General features: G+C 46.0%; 1 long non-coding RNA gene across 1 annotated transcript in view; it reads left to right on the top strand.

Annotated features, from left to right (window-relative positions):
* Positions 1-15,913, top strand: part of LOC132533916 (uncharacterized) — a 348,313-nt gene that overhangs the window by 251,478 nt on the left and 80,922 nt on the right. The window contains exon 4 of the long non-coding RNA XR_009545681.1: positions 375-533. This is a non-coding gene — a long non-coding RNA (uncharacterized LOC132533916). The remainder of the gene's footprint in view (positions 1-374; positions 534-15,913) is intronic.

The following is a 15,913-nucleotide window of genomic DNA, read 5'->3' as shown; positions in this document are numbered from 1 at the left end:
TAAAAATAATGCGCAGCATCTAACACATTTAAATGCTAAATAGGTGATAATTAAAACTTGGTGATTCAAGCCTGGCTCTAACAACCTGGCCTCCAGGATGGTACGTCCCACAGTGCAGGCAGGGTGGCAAGTGCTGCCGACTTCGCCTTAATCCACCTCTTAGCCAGGGCTGCTTCCAGCTGTGCCTGTTTGTGGCAGAATGGTGCCCAGGTGGGATCGAGTGGGATCGAGCTTGGGAAGGAAGATGCAAAACTTGGGCAGCTTCTAGGCCATGGTCCTAGCGTGTCCCAGGGTTCTTGGTGTCAGCATTACTTCATTTGTGAGACTCAGTACAAAATGAGAATATGGAACCCCTTGTTTAATAATCATCGCAGGTTTCAAGAGAGCAGTGTGCTCCCTGGCAGAGGATTAAACCAAACCCAAAGCCTTTCAGAACCTGGGCCCTGGTGACTGGACACTTCATGAGTCCAGATCTGCCCACTGTGGAATGGTGCAGAACTATGAACAAAGTCCAGCTCTCTTACCTGGGCCAGGTCAGCCTGCAAAGGGCCTTGTCCAGCTTCTTCCTTAGGCTTTGGGGTTCACCTCTGCTGTGATAATATGCTGTCTTATGCTTGGGGTCTGAGATCTGACTGCTCACTGTCTCTCTGGGGATGTGCAGTGCTGACTAGTCTCAGCTCACACTGACTGGTGAGGAGCCCCCAAGACATCCTCGAGTAAAACACACAAAGGTGATGAAGCCTCAGTGTCAGTTCTTCTCCTCAAGCTGACTTCTCCAGCAATTCATCTTTTCTTAAATTTTATTTATAAAATGAAATTACTGACAAGACCATAGGATAAGAGGGGTACAACTCCACACAATTCCCACCCCCAGAACTCCGTATCCCATCCCCTCCCCTGATAGCTTTCCTATTCTTTATCCCTCTGAGAGTGTGGACCCAGGATCATTGTGGGATGCAGAAGGTGGAAGGTCTGGCTTCTGTCATTGCTTCCCCGCTGAACATGGGCGTTGGCAGGTGGATCCATACTCCCAGCCTGCCTCTCTCTTTCCCCAGTGGGGCAGGGCTCTGGGGAAGCAGAGCTCCAGGACACATGGGTGGGGTCATCTGCCCAGGGAAGTCAGGTTGGCATTATGGTAGCATCTGGAACCTGGTGTCTGAAAAAGAATTAAGACATAAAGCAGAACAAATTGTTGACTAGTCGTGAACCTAAGGGCAAGAATGTTGCGGATGAAGATTGGGGGTCTCCATTTTGGAAAAGCTAGTAGGCCTATTTTAGCCATATTCCAAGGGCCCCAGGACTTTACTAGTTTTTGTCTTCTCCTGACAGCTAATATGGGTGGACCCAGGTTATTGTCTGGGGAGATGGTGTCATGGTTGGAAAAAGGACTAGAAAGCTGGATCAGGGAAGACAGTAGATCCCAAATATGGGGAAAGTATATGAATATTGTTAACTGCAAACCCCATGGATGTGACCTGGAGCCCATATTCAGCACAGGAGTCTATGTAACCTCTGCATCCCTGTTGGGTAGTTGCCATCTCCCCCTGGCTTCTTATGCCTATATAGGGATTTACTGATCCAAAGGTTTGGTCTATTTACATAAATCACTTTTACATAAAGCACTCCAGGGCATTGGTGGTTCAGTTATAGGATTCTCGCCTGTTCCGCCCCCTCCTTGTCACACTCTGATTTTCACCAGTCACTTTTCTCTCCACCCTCTCTATATCACATCCTGTTTCCACCCTACTTGGAGAGTATAAAAACAGCTGCTCTTCTGATTAAAGACACTTGGAAATTGCTTTCCGGCTCCGAGAGTTCCAGAGTGTATCTCCTGCGGAAGTTGGTGCAGCATGCGTTCCTGATCCCTCTCCCACACAGCAGCCTAGATCAGCTCCAGTTGAGTTCTCTCCAACCCAGAGAGCACCGGCTCGGGAAGAAGTACCCTCAGGCTATCCCGGCATCTGGCGCCCGGAACAGGGACCCGTAAGCAGCAGATTTACAAGAAGACATCTTAGATAAGTACACACCTTTTGGGTATCTGCAATATTGTGTTAAGGCACTGTGATTTTTTTTTCTTTTTTATTGTTTTCCGGAGATCTTTCCACCATGGAAAATCTTTTCCAAATCCTGCATTCTTTTTCCAGTATACAATTTTTATATATCTGGGACATTTTTCTCGGGGCTTCACCTTATATCCTGTTGATCATCATAGCAGCTTTTAAGGGATATATAGGGCAACCTCTCAAAAGGCTTAAGAAACTAGAGGCTGAGGTCCAAGAGATAAAGGAAGTAATCATAGAACTTAACCAGCACCTTAAAAACAAGAAGAAGCAAAGGCCTGTCGTGATCTTGACCCACCCTAATTCCTCTGCATCTTGCCCTGAGGCCCCTATTTTGGCATCTTGCCCTGAGGCCCCTATTTTGGCAGACACGTGTCCGAATTCTCCTTTGGACTCCACAGCCACTTCTTCGGCCACCCCCACTTTGGCAGAAACGTGTCCGGAACCTCCTGCTGCCTCCACGGCTGCTTCTTCACCCCACCCTGTTTTGATAGACACATGTCCGAATTCTCCTGTAGCCTCCAAAACCACTTCTTCGGCCACTTGTCCAGAAGCTTCCACTTCAGTGACTCCTCCTACCGCTACACACTTATCAGAGGAAGTCCACACATTTCCAGTCAATGTTGCCCCCAATAGACAAAAACCTCAGGCCTGGTATCCATATTCCGCCACAGACCTGAAGGAACTACGCCAGGCTATCAAAGATGACGGTGTTCATGCCCCATGGACCAGGTCCATTTTACAAGGCCTGCTTCAGAACCTTAATACCCCTCAAGATTGGAGAGATGTGACTCGTGCTACGCTCCCAGGCCCCCTCTTCCTGCAATGGGAGGCATTCTTTCGCGATGAATGTTTACAACAATCGCGGAAAAATATTCAAAATCAGCCAGAGGGTAATTTTGATGCATTGTTTGGAACAGGCCAATTAGAAACAGGGATTCAACAGGCGGAAGCCAAGTTTCCAGCGGGGTATTTTGATCAAGTACGCCTGTGTGCATTAAAAGCATGGGAGCGATTAACACCACCCATGGGAGCAGCCTCAGCCCCCATTCTCTCCCTGCAACAAGAACCTGATGAATCCCTCGCTAAATTCATTGCCAGGGTCCAGTCGAGTTTGGAAAGGAAGATTTATAATCCTGACGCTCGTTTTCTCCTACTGCGATCCATAGTCTGGGATGGAATGCTTCCGCATTTTCGACAGGCCTGTATCACTCTTAAAAATGAACACCCAGATACTTGGATTCTAGCTACACAGGATCTCAGATCAAGCTCTTTTCAAGGACCTATGTTACAGGCCTATGCAGCTACCTTACATAAGCAAAAAGGAGCTTGCTTTCAGTGCGGTCGCCAAGGGCATTGGCGTAACCAATGTCCAGAAAATAGACCGCGACCCCGCCTCCAGTCAGGGCGACCCCACCTCCAATCAGGGCAACCCCGCCTCCAATCAGGGCAACCCCGCCTCCAGACAGGGAATCAGAGACCACGAATGCCTTGTCCCAGATGCCAGAAAGGATTTCACTGGAGGAGAGATTGTTGGTCAAGGTTCCATAGGAACGGCACGCCTCTGCCAAATGTAAACAGGGATTTAAACTAGGTATGGGGCTTCCCTTAGCCCCGCCCCCAAGAGGGAAGGAAGCAGGTCGCCCGCTTGGTGCTGTGCCCTTCTTCCACAAACAGAAGCCCAGCTTGGGACCCAATCCATCGCTATACCCACCACGCCAAGTAACAATAACAGAGGGTGAGCAGAAGGAGGAACCCGTGGTATGTGGGAACTTCCAGCATAGAAATAACCGGCTGGAGCAAGAGAACAGCTTGAATTCAGAGCCTGAGATTTTATGGACCACCCCTGTTTTAGAAAGGGGTCACCCAACTATGACAGTAAAGATTGGTAATATTCCTTTTAAGTGTTTGATTGACACGGGAGCAGATAAGACAATATTAAGACAAGCAGAGGTTCCCCAGAGTTGGGAACTCCTCCCAGGACCACGCTTACATGGTGTTGGAGGATTGACTCAGGCATTCCGCACACGAGATTCCCTTGTGTGGGAAGATCCAGAAGGGACTACCGGACGCTTTCAGCCTTTAATAGCTGATATAAGCACCAATTTATTGGGAAGAGACTTGCTGGAATCTTTAGATGTAGTGATATCCTCAGACACCTCTGCAGGACACCACACTCACTCCTGTGAGACTGCTAGACCCAACCAGCACCCCCAATACTAACTGCCACTGTTCGTAACAGAACTCCCCGCTTAGATTGGCTTTCTAATGAGCCTGTCTGGGTGGAACAGTGGCCTTTGCCTAGGGAGAAGCTAGAAATTTTAAAAAAACTCGTCCAAGAGCAGTTATCGTTGGGACACATTCGTCATTCTCGGAGCCCATGGAATACTCCAGTCTTTGTAATTAAAAAGCGCTCAGGAAAATGGCGCCTCCTCCAAGATCTTCGTGCAGTTAATAAAACCATGCAGGTTTGGGGCTCCCCCCAAAGGGGTTTGCCTCTTGCTTCCGCAATTCCCACAGGAATTCCAATCATAGCTATTGATATACAGGATTGTTTTTTCTCTATTCCCTTACACCCACAAGATTGTAAACGTTTTGCTTTCTCTGTTCCTTCTATTAATAATGCCAGCCCTGCCGATAGATTTGAATGGGTGGTACTGCCCCAGGGCATGGCTAATAGTCCTACTATTTGTCAAGAGGTTGTTAAATCTGCCCTTTTTCCATATATTCATAAGGGCCTTAAGGTTTTTCATTATATGGATGACGTGTTAATATGGGGAGAATTAGATACAGATCTCTCCGCCCTACGTGATTTTCTAATCCCTGCCTTAAAGAGAAGTGGACTTAATGTAGCTCCTGAGAAGATACAGCTAATCCCTCCAATATCTTTCTTAGGCTCAGAGATTTCCCTAACGCAGATTCGTCCTTTAAAACCTTGTGTTACTTTTCCTTCTAATCTCACTCTTGCTTCTTTACAAAGTTTTCTTGGAAATTTGAATTGGCTTAGGCAGTATCTTTATCTGCCTACGAGCTGCCTGCAACCACTGTTCGATCTGTTAAAAGGAAACAAACAGCCCTCCTCAAAGCGTATGTTAACCCCCGAAGCATCCTTGGCTCTGGAAAAAGTTAACCAGGCTCTCCAGGACATGCACCTCGTTCGATTCTCCCCCTCCTCTCCAGTAAATCTTCTAATCTTTAACTCCACCCCCACGGTAGTGGGGGCATTGTGGCAGAAACATGGCGTTCTCGAATGGCTTCATACGCCAGTAGGCGGAGCTCCAAGACTCCTTACCGAGATTGATGCCTTAGCATTTATGGTTCGCCAAGGAAGAAACAGATCGGTTCAGGTCTTAGGAAGGGAACCAGATTCAATCATTCTTCCCTTTTCTCTCACTGATACAGAATGGCTCATACGCCACCATTCTCGTTTTGCCATAAGTTTAATGGGTTTTCCAGGACAATTAGATAATCATTTTCCCTCTAATAATTTGATAGCTTCTTTACCTCTGTTGCCTCTACTAGTACCTAAACTTTTCTCTCGAGATCCCATCCCCTCTGCTCCTACAGTGTTCACTGATGGTGGAAAAAAGGGAGCTGCTGCCCTTATATATTATCCAGACCAGCAATACCCCAAACCTCTCTTTACTGAACTTCCTGATAATTCCCCTCAGTACAAAGAACTTTATGCTGTTTTCCTTGCATTAAAAGCTGTACCAGAATCCTTCAACCTTTTTTCTGACAGTGTGTATACTGTTAACTTACTTCCATGGCTTGCTCGATCTTATGTAAGAATTGATGACAACCCACTTTCTCCTCTTTTAATTCAAATTGCCTCTATGCTCTGTTCTCGAACCCATCCACTGTATGTTCAGCACCTACGTTCCCACAGCCCTCTTCCTGGTCCCCTGTCCGAAGGGAATGCTGCAGCTGACCGCCTTGCCTCCACAGGAATTCTCCTAGCCTCTGTCTCTAATCCTGCTGACTTTCATTCCCTAACCCATGTTAATCTTAAAGGTCTTCGAGCTCGATTTCCTGATATTCCTCTGCCACAGTTAAAACGTATTCTTGCTACATGTTCCTCCTGTGCAGGTCTAATCAAAACACCTGCTATTCAGACTCTGGGGGTTAATCCTCAAGGTTTAAAAGCCAACGCTCTTTGGCAAATTGATGTTACCCACATACCTAACTTTGGCAAACAAAAATATGTGTTCGTCTCAATTGATACCTTCTCTAAGTTTATGTGGGCTACAGCTCAGACTGGAGAAAACTCAAAAAAGCTTATAAGCCATATGCTCTCCTGTTTTGTTGTAATGGGCTTACCTCTTCAACTTAAAACGGATAATGGACCTGCTTTTACCAGCAAACAATTTAAAGATTTTTGTTCCCTCTGGAACATTACTCATACTACAGGCATTCCGTATAATCCACAGGGACAAGGCATTGTTGAGAGGGCCCATCAAACTCTTAAGGCTCAATTAAATAAAGAAAAAGGGGAAATGTACCCCCCTAATATCCAGCTGGCAAAAGCCTTAACTACATTAAATCTCTTTAATATTTACAAAAACTCCGACCAACCTCCTATAATTCTTCATTGGCAAACACCACCCACCCTCCCAGCTATTAAAGTCAAATGGAAAGACCCACTTGATAAAATTTGGAAAGGACCTGACCCCCTGTTGACTATGGGGAGGGGTTTCGCATGTATTTTTCCACAAAATTACTCCAAGCCTGTTTGGGTTCCTGCCCGCCATGTCCGGCAATACCCACATGATGGTGCTGATATCCCTGAAGAACAAGAAACACTGCAAGAAGACTGGCTGCAAGAGGACTGGCTACAGGATGCACCCCAGGATCCATAATACAGCATGGCAGAATCAAAAAAAAAAAAAATCTGATTCACAGAACTCTCCCCCCCCCCGAATGAATGTCTTATGCTATGACTGGCCAGTTGTGTTTTGTGAGTGAGTGAGTGAAAAAAAAAAAAAATTGAGTGAGTTGAGTGACCAAAATTTTTGTATGACCCATTGTGCTCAGAGTACTCTGAAAGTTAACTGACTTTCTATCAAACGACTGGACGCAGCCATGGTTTCTGGAGACGTCCAGAAACAGTCCAAAAATTGTTCATTCCCCCTTTTGATTTCTTTTTTACGTCTTGATATCAATATGAAATGTTTAGTCTTAAACTGTGTGAGTAAAGATGGTTCAACTATGACAGTAGTTCTAAATTCACATTTGAAATGATATATCTTATTTACAAGTTTTTCTCCTCCTGTGTGTTATAAACTATATATTTAATATGCGTGTTTCAAGTTTGGTAAACATTAACTTGACAGTTAAATCGTAACTTCCAAGTTACATTTTTACGAGAAGAGGTAAAATCAATTCATTTAAGTAACTGAGTGTTTAAGGTAAAACTCTAAATATTCAATGTGACAATTCATCATCTCCTAAGTTAAAATACAAATGCTCTATACAGGACATTTTTGGAGGGCCCCCAAAAATGTCCTGTAAGCTATCTTGTGGAAATTAATCCACAACAAATTTGGCATCAATCTGATATTGTAAATGTACCAAAAAAAAAAAATTGTCACTAAAATGTGTTAACTCTAAATGAGTTTGCTTAAAAACCCAATGTAAAAATAGTCAAGAATCAATATATGTAACTTAAACTCGGTATGAAAACTTTGCTATATAAAGACTGCTACATGAGGTCACGTAAGATGACCTTTACACAAAATTATAAAGATACCTAAACCAGTTATAATCATTGAGTTATCAATTGTAGTAAACTTCTAATTTGTTACAAAGTTTTTTCATAAGTAATTGACTACAGCTATGACAAGCCTTCGCATAAAGAAGCATCTGCTCATATAGAATCCCCAGAAATCCATCTTGGACCCCTGACCTCTGACATCACCCACAATTACAGCCATCCCCAGAAACCCATGATGTGACCTGACACGATCTGGAGAACCTGATTCACAGACTCCGAAGGACAAGACTTTCCTACTGCCTTTCTCTCAACCATCGGTGTCTGCTCTTCCTGCTTCTGTTTCGCCCATCATGTTTTGGCGGTTCCAGGTCACTCTCTACAGAGAAGAAAAGTTCCGGTGGCCGTCCTCCTCCATCAAGATAGACGTGTGGCATTTATTTCCTGGCCGTTGACATTGGACTGATGCTTCTATAGAACTTGCTGGACACTCCTTTTATACTCCTGGACTTCTTGAAGAATGACTGTAGCAGGCTGACTCGGGATTTTGCAATGCCAGATCACCCCTCTAGCCCCTCGGCTTATCAGGCCCCCACTCCTCCACCCATCAGGCTCACTCTGTCTCTTGCTACTCTTACTTATCCCTCCGTCTTGTGCTAGTTCTTTTTAAAGACACTTACACACTATCATTCTGCTTTGTTCCCAACAGGTTTCCGTTCACCCCTACACTGCTATTCCCCTGACAGAGATGAAGCCTTTTACAGACATTGACCCAGTTATATATGGCCATTAAGTAAGAGGAAGATGTTGGGGAATTGTGAGGATATGGTTGAGCTTGGAAGGGCTTGAGCCTGAGGGGTGTGTCAATCCTGTTAGTCTCTCTCTCCACGGAGAGGTTGAGCAAGGAGGGACAGTAGAACCCCAAAAAAGGTGTGCCTCTTGTCAGTCTCCCTGCCTCACAAAGTGCCCCACACTCCTGATACTATGGCAAAAAGTTAAAAAGAAACGGGGAGATGTTGGGTAGTTGCCATCTCCCCCTGGCTTCTTATGCCTATATAGGGATTTACTGATCCAAAGGTTTGGTCTATTTACATAAATCACTTTTACATAAAGCACTCCAGGGCATTGGTGGTTCAGTTATAGGATTCTCGCCTGTTCCGCCCCCTCCTTGTCACACTCTGATTTTCACCAGTCACTTTTCTCTCCACCCTCTCTATATCACATCCTGTTTCCACCCTACTTGGAGAGTATAAAAACAGCTGCTCTTCTGATTAAAGACACTTGGAAATTGCTTTCCGGCTCCGAGAGTTCCAGAGTGTATCTCCTGCGGAAGTTGGTGCAGCATGCGTTCCTGATCCCTCTCCCACACAGCAGCCTAGATCAGCTCCAGTTGAGTTCTCTCCAACCCAGAGAGCACCGGCTCGGGAAGAAGTACCCTCAGGCTATCCCGGCACATCCCTGTAGGTCTGAGCTCACATTCTGTGGTCATGGCCAGGAACATTCCAGCTGCAATAATTTCAGGACCCATCTTCCTTGGATGACAGAGTATGTTGTCCAACCTCCCTTCGGAGAATGGAACACTCCCTACTCTTGTTGATCCACATTGAAGGCAGGTCCTGTAGGGGCCCACAGAGGGGTCCATTATGTTGTTCCTGATGGAGATGAACAGTGGCAGTGGAGAGAGGGCTCTGTTAGAGGTCTAGGCCCATCATGTCTGTGTGGAATCCCAGGACTCCCTGACCGGGGCCCTGGGTGATGGGGTGGCCTGGTAGTGACTAAAGAGCCATCACTAAAGTGTGTCTGGCTATTAATCTTAACCTCTAGAGCACTTCTCTAAACCAAAGGCCAGGAGATTTAGGACACCTGAGTTTTTTATTTACCTGCTATTCTGGGTTCAGACTGGGATTGGTCAAAGATGGAAGTTTAGAAGTGCTAAAGGTTGCTTGTCTGGGTCACATCTCTTACTGAGAGTAAGAGCAACAAAGGGAACGTCACTCTAGTTGCTTGTACTTGTCATGTGCAAGAAACAGAGTCAAGAGCACAGGAGTGGTCTTTTTTCTACCACTTATAACTATATTTAGTTGAAAAAAACATTAACAGTAATGGCCAAACTTATGTGCCTGACTCCCCAATATGTGAGCTCATTTAAAGGTGCATAAACTTTTATTTTTAATTCCGTGCATTGCCTTCTAATATCCTTGTAGTAGGTATTGTTGTATCCATTTTACAGACATAGAAGCCAGAGGTAAGAAGTGTTCATCTGTTGGGCTCCAGAGTTTATGCTTTCAGCAGCTGGTGCAAGTTGCGAATAAACAAGAACAGGTTGGATATTAGCCGAGACTATAAACCATTCACGCTCTCACAGCGGGAAATCATTTGACCCTCTACCCTGTGACACTGGGTAGGTTGCTAGTTTATGGAGAAAGAGACTGAAGTCTAGAGATGGTTAATGTCTGTCCAGGTTCACAGCTAGGAAGTAGGTGGCATGGAACCATGGCATGTAGGGTCTGTGCCCCTGCCTCCATGCTGATGCTTCTCTACTGAGGCATGATGGCATGGAGGCTGTTTGGAGATGCTGGCATCCAGCTTCAGCTCTGCCAGGGCCAGGTGGTATGAACCCCCCACCCCATTGTGGTTCATCTGTTGGGAGAAGTCCAGGAGCAGCACTAGACTCCTCGCATAATCTTGTGCAGATCTGCAGCTTGTGCGATCTTGCAGACTTGTGCAAATCTGACCCTGAGACCAGTGACCAGAACTTGCTGTGAGTGCTCCGTAGGGGTTCGCAGCTCAAGACTGTGTGTTTCTCACTCCTCTGAATGCAAAGTAAAAGTAGCATTTTTTAATAGAACAAAACCCCAGGAAAAGCGTGTAACCCAGCCATTTCTGTGCAGCACTGCACCCGAGATAGCTCTCCCGGGAGTGACCTCCCCAGCAGCTCTTGCTCTGGGCTCTGACTGCCCTGGGACAGACTCAGAAGTCACTCTTCCTGTGGACTTTCCTCTCAGAAGAAGGAAAGGGCCAAGAAAGCAGGCTCAGACTCAGGACTGACTCCACCTTGTGCTGGCACATGTTTCTTAGTCCCAGTGGCATGGGTTGAATGATAGTGCCCCCTGATGGCACTATCCACGCAGTGCTCTGTAACAGGGTCTGCTCTTCCACCTGTCAGCAATGTGAACTTATTCTTTTCTTATTTATTTTATAACTTCTTATTAGTGATTTACTAATGATCGACACAATTGTGGGATAAGAGGGATACAGTTCCACACAGTTCCCACCACCAGAGTTCCATGTCCCATCCCCACCATTGGAAGTTACCCTGTTCTTTATCCCTCTGGGAGGATGGACCAGGATCATTATGGGGAGCAGAAGGTTGGAGTTCTGGCTTCTGTCATTGCTTCTCTGCTGGCCATGGGTGTTGGCAGGTGGATCCACACCCCCAGCCTGGAGGAGTGTCAGCTTCTTGCAGAGAGCCTTCTCCACACATGTTGGGTGGGACATGTTCTGACTTCTGTAATTGCTTCTCTGCTGGCCATGGGCGTTGGCAGATATCCTTCTAGCTACAGAAAATTCATTAAACAATTTATATTCTGAACCTCTGACTTAGGTGTCATCTGTTCCCAAAACTGTTCTCTTATTTGGTCAAAGACCAGTGGCTTTAAAGTTCCGATGCCGTGACATTGGACATGACCTAGGGTGTTTCAGGTTTGGTTAAGACAGAGAACCTCTGAGATCGATTGCTTCTCACAGTCTCCTAACTCATCTGGCCCCTTTTCTGGGAGGCCTCTGGCTGGCACTTGGAATCAGCAGGCTTGGAGGCTTATGTATCAGTAATTCAGCAACTACAGCAGCTGGTCCTTTTCCCTTTAGATTTAATACTTGTCATTTATCTGTGTCAAAACTGCAAAGGAGCAAGTTTCCAAAGACAGATTTATTATGTGTGCTGAGTGTCTCAGGTGCAGTGATGCATAGAGATGGCTGAATTCTACACCTTCCCTGGGTTTTTGTTCTATAAAAATAGCTGCTTTTACTTTGCATTTAGACAAGTGAAAAATATTCAGTGTTGAGTTGTACATCACCACGGGGCACTCACAGACAGTAACGGTACTGTGGGGCTGGGCTTGGCCGTTGGCTTTAGGTCAGCCACCAGACTTGCACCAGTGTGGACTTAGGCTACATGACTGTGAGACACAGTAAAAGCAAAAACGTGTTCAGGTCCTGGAACAGGATGGCAGAGGACCTAGTGGGGGTTGTATTATTATGTGGAAAACTGGGGCATGCTATGCACGTACAGACTATTGTATTTACTGTCGATTGTAAAACATCCATCCCCCAATAAAAATAAGTCAAATAGATATAATCTCAAAACCAAAAAAATCAGGAAAAAAGAGTGCCATTATAGATAGAACCTTTTCCTTCCTTCTGCTATCTAGCTATTGGTTTTCCATGTGCCACATAAAGTCATTCTAAGAAAAGTTGGAGGCTCTCGATTGCTCGTGTGCGTTCTGCTGCTCACCTCTGTTATGTTGTGCAGCGCAGATATGGATGCGAGTATGAGACCGTTTAGCTTGCAGGTGGGATCACAGAAGATGTACAGTCCATACTTTGCAGCTCTTCTCCAGAGGGTCTCTTGAACAGAGAGAGAGAGAAACAGAGAGAGAGAGAGACAGAGACACAGAGAGAGAGAGAAAGAGGAAGAGAGAGAGAGAGGAAGAGAGAGAGAGAGAGAGAGAGAGAGAGAGAGAGAGAGAGAGAGAGAGAGAGAGAACCCAAGCAAGAACTGGGAAGGTAGAATAAGGAAAGAGGAGGCTGAGAGGGTGCTCTCGGCGTGAGGATACTTGCAGGGGACATGTCCCTCACAAGTGTCCCGTCCCCGAAAGCAAGGAGCATGTGAACTCTTTCTGGCCTGAGAACTGCAACTTGTGGTCCCCACTTGTCATCCTCAGAATTGGGGCTAGGTGGTCTAGAGCCAAGCATCTTCTGGGCTCCAAGTAGAGCATGTCTCCCCTGCAGACTTATTTTAAATGTCTGTGCTTGGTTCCAGAATTGGGGATCGGTGAGGTGCTCAAGTCCCTAGAGACTGGTCTCTGCCTGGCTGCACCAGGGATGGTATAGAGCTGCATGTCTCATCCCAAGTCACTGAGTCGCTGTGGTGTGTGAGCTGGAGCTGGAGCGTCCCGTCCCCACGCCCTTCTGTGGAGAGGGAATGAGGGCGGGGGAGACAGAGGCCCCTCAGGCCTCCTGGCAACTGTTTTAGAGAAGCAGGAGGCAGGTCCCTGGACAAGTTGCACCTCTGATGTCCTCAGATGCTCCATTGTCCCATCAGAAACCTCTTGGAAAACACAAAGTAAATGATGACATTTTGTAGACTTGAGATGGCAGCCACAGAGCCCCAGGCACAGAAGCCTTTGAGATAGCAATCCTGTATGACCCCACTGTCCATGCTACCACCCCGGCTGTGGTCCACCGAATGCCTTGGGATTCACACCACATGGCTTCGGAATCCAGCGCATGACCCCTTTAGGACTGTTGCCCAATAGAGCACTAGGATATCAGGGCACCCGGGGAGAGAGGACCAAACATCGGGCTCAGAGGCAGAGGGCCTGGTCTCCAGTCTTGCTTTTGATCCGATTGTCTGTGCCCCTAGTGAACCATTTCACTTTTCTGTGTATGGGGCTTCTGTCTACTAGGCAAGAATGCTGTGTCCCTTAGTCATAGTCACAAGGATGAAGAGAAACTGGAAGCTACTTGAGTCTGTTTCCTGCTTCAGGCTCAACTCCTTCCTCAGCTGCTGGGAATACTATGAGAACCAGGTTGAGCGTAGTGAGGCTTTTCCCATTGAAAAATGGGGAACTGAGGAGACGAATCTCCCTGTCAGACTCCCTCTTGTGAGTCTGAGCTTGGAAGAGGCATGGACTCAGTTTTTTGCTTCCCTGTCAGTCACTCCCTGTCTCCAGAGACCCTGCATGTTTCTGCCTCCCGGGGCTCGGCATTCCTTAAAACATTAAGCTGTCTCCCCTGCTTCACCCTGCATTCCTTGATACAATGGCCGCCCTCTCTTATTATCTACAGATCAATGTTCTGCTGTGTCTAACAAGTAACTTAAGGTCTCCTCCGTATTCCCCCACCCATTCTGCTCATCTGATATATTCTTTTCCTACCCTCAAGACTGCAGGGTATTATTAATCCTACCAGTTAAACCCCTCACAACAGGTTGCTAAGGAAGTTCCTACCTTTCCCAGTCCCTTTTACCTTTCTCCACCCCTTTCCTGACCATGTATGGTATTGTCAAGCCACTTCCATTCCCGACTTGGCTCTTCTGGTTTCTGACCTCAAGGAGCACGGCAAACGCCACATGGCTTAACCCACTGTGCTACCACCTGACTCTGGGCCACTCAGATGAATAAAGATTTGAACCCACCATGAGCTTGGTTCCTGGGTCATCTCTCTCTCTAGTCACTATCCCGACACTCAGCATTTCCCTGAAGAGGTCAGCTTACCCCTGTTGGAATCTCATATGGCAGAATGTTAACCACCTTCCAGGGAATCTCTGTCAATGATTGGATAGCACCTATTGTTATAACTTGCCTAGGACTGTTCTGGAACATATTAGATACTCAATAAATGCTTTTAGAAAGATTATCTTTCTTTATTTCTTTCTTCCTTCGTTTTTTCTTCCTTTCGTTCTTTCTTTCTTTCCTTCTTTCTTTCTTTCATTTGTTTGTTTGAAAGAGAGGGGGAGAGAATAAGCCAGAGCATCACACTGGCACATGTGATATTGGGTATCGAACTCAGGACTTCATCCCGGAAAGTCTGACACTTCGTGCACTGTGCCACCTCCTAGACCCCTAAATGTTTGTTAATGACCAATATTTCTTTATGTTGAGCCCAAATCTTCCTTTTAATTGATTCATTCTTTTTTACAATACTGTACAGTTTCAGAATTATGGTTTCGATCCCAGCAAATTCACTGTGTCCCCATCAGAGTCCTACTCCTGCTGTGCCCTCCTAGCTGTTCCCCTACCACCCTTCTAGCATCAGAGTTTAACTGAGTCTGAGAGCCAGGCTTTTGTTTTTTTACCAGTTTGTTTGCATTAGTTGCTTACATTTCACTTATGAATCTGAAACCATTCTGTAATGATTTTTCACTTTCTTGCTGATTCCACTGCGCATAATCATCGGAAGTTCCGTCTGTTTCCCCTGCCCCCAAGGACCAATTTCTTCTTTTTAAATGGCAAAATAGTGTTCCATTGAGTATATATCCCACAACTTCCTTTCCAGTCATTAGTTGAGGGATATTTAATTTGATTCCATGTTCTGGCTGTTGTGATCAGTACTGCTACGAACACAGGGTTGCACATATCCTTTTGGATTACTGTTTTCATATCCTTCAGATAAATCCCTAGGAGCAGAATTGCAGAATAGCAAGGTCTTTTCATTTAAAGGATTTTCCACACTATTTTCCTTAGAGGCCATACCAGCTTACAGTCCCACTGACACGGTGTCAAAGTTGCCCCAAATATGCCTGTCTGTGGTTTCTATCTAAGTCCTAATTCCTAATTTCTAGTTTCTATCTAAGTCCTTGTTCTTTCTTGGGTGAAAGAAGGAAGACTACCCCGTGAGCTTCTTCCACAAGATTCAGGAAATTAAAGAGGCTGTTCCTTCCTAGTCTCCTTCTGTTCTGCCCTGCTCCTGTGTGAGCAGGTATTCCTCAGGTAAGTGGTGTGAATTCACTAACTACCAGACTGAAGTGTCCAGTATTGGATGCAACACAGCTGATGTGTTCAGACTCACCTCTGCGTTGTTGCTGTAAATTAAACTATAATAGCAGTTAAAACTTCTTTACTGAGCATGCGCTACATCTTATTTATTTGAGAGCTTGTTTGGAGGTTCTACCAGGGGAGCGCAGCTATTCTGATACCCTCTATACCCTCGACCGAAGACCGGTCCGTCTCTATTCGGGGCAGCCCATCCTCTTCGACCGAGCGCGCAGCTTGGGGAGGGACGAACATGGAGCAGTGAGGGAGGAAGGGGACACCCACATAGCCAGCCAGATCAGCTGAATCAACCCTGGTGATCAATGGGGTGACAGATGTCGCAGCCAGATCATCCTCACATTCAGTCTTATTTATTTGATTCTTGCAGA

Source organism: Erinaceus europaeus, chromosome 17 (genome assembly GCF_950295315.1).
Source record: "Erinaceus europaeus chromosome 17, mEriEur2.1, whole genome shotgun sequence".
Lineage (NCBI taxonomy): Eukaryota > Metazoa > Chordata > Mammalia > Eulipotyphla > Erinaceidae > Erinaceus > Erinaceus europaeus.
The sequence above is the reverse complement of the archived record's forward strand: the minus strand, read 5'-3'. Positions and strand labels throughout refer to the sequence as shown.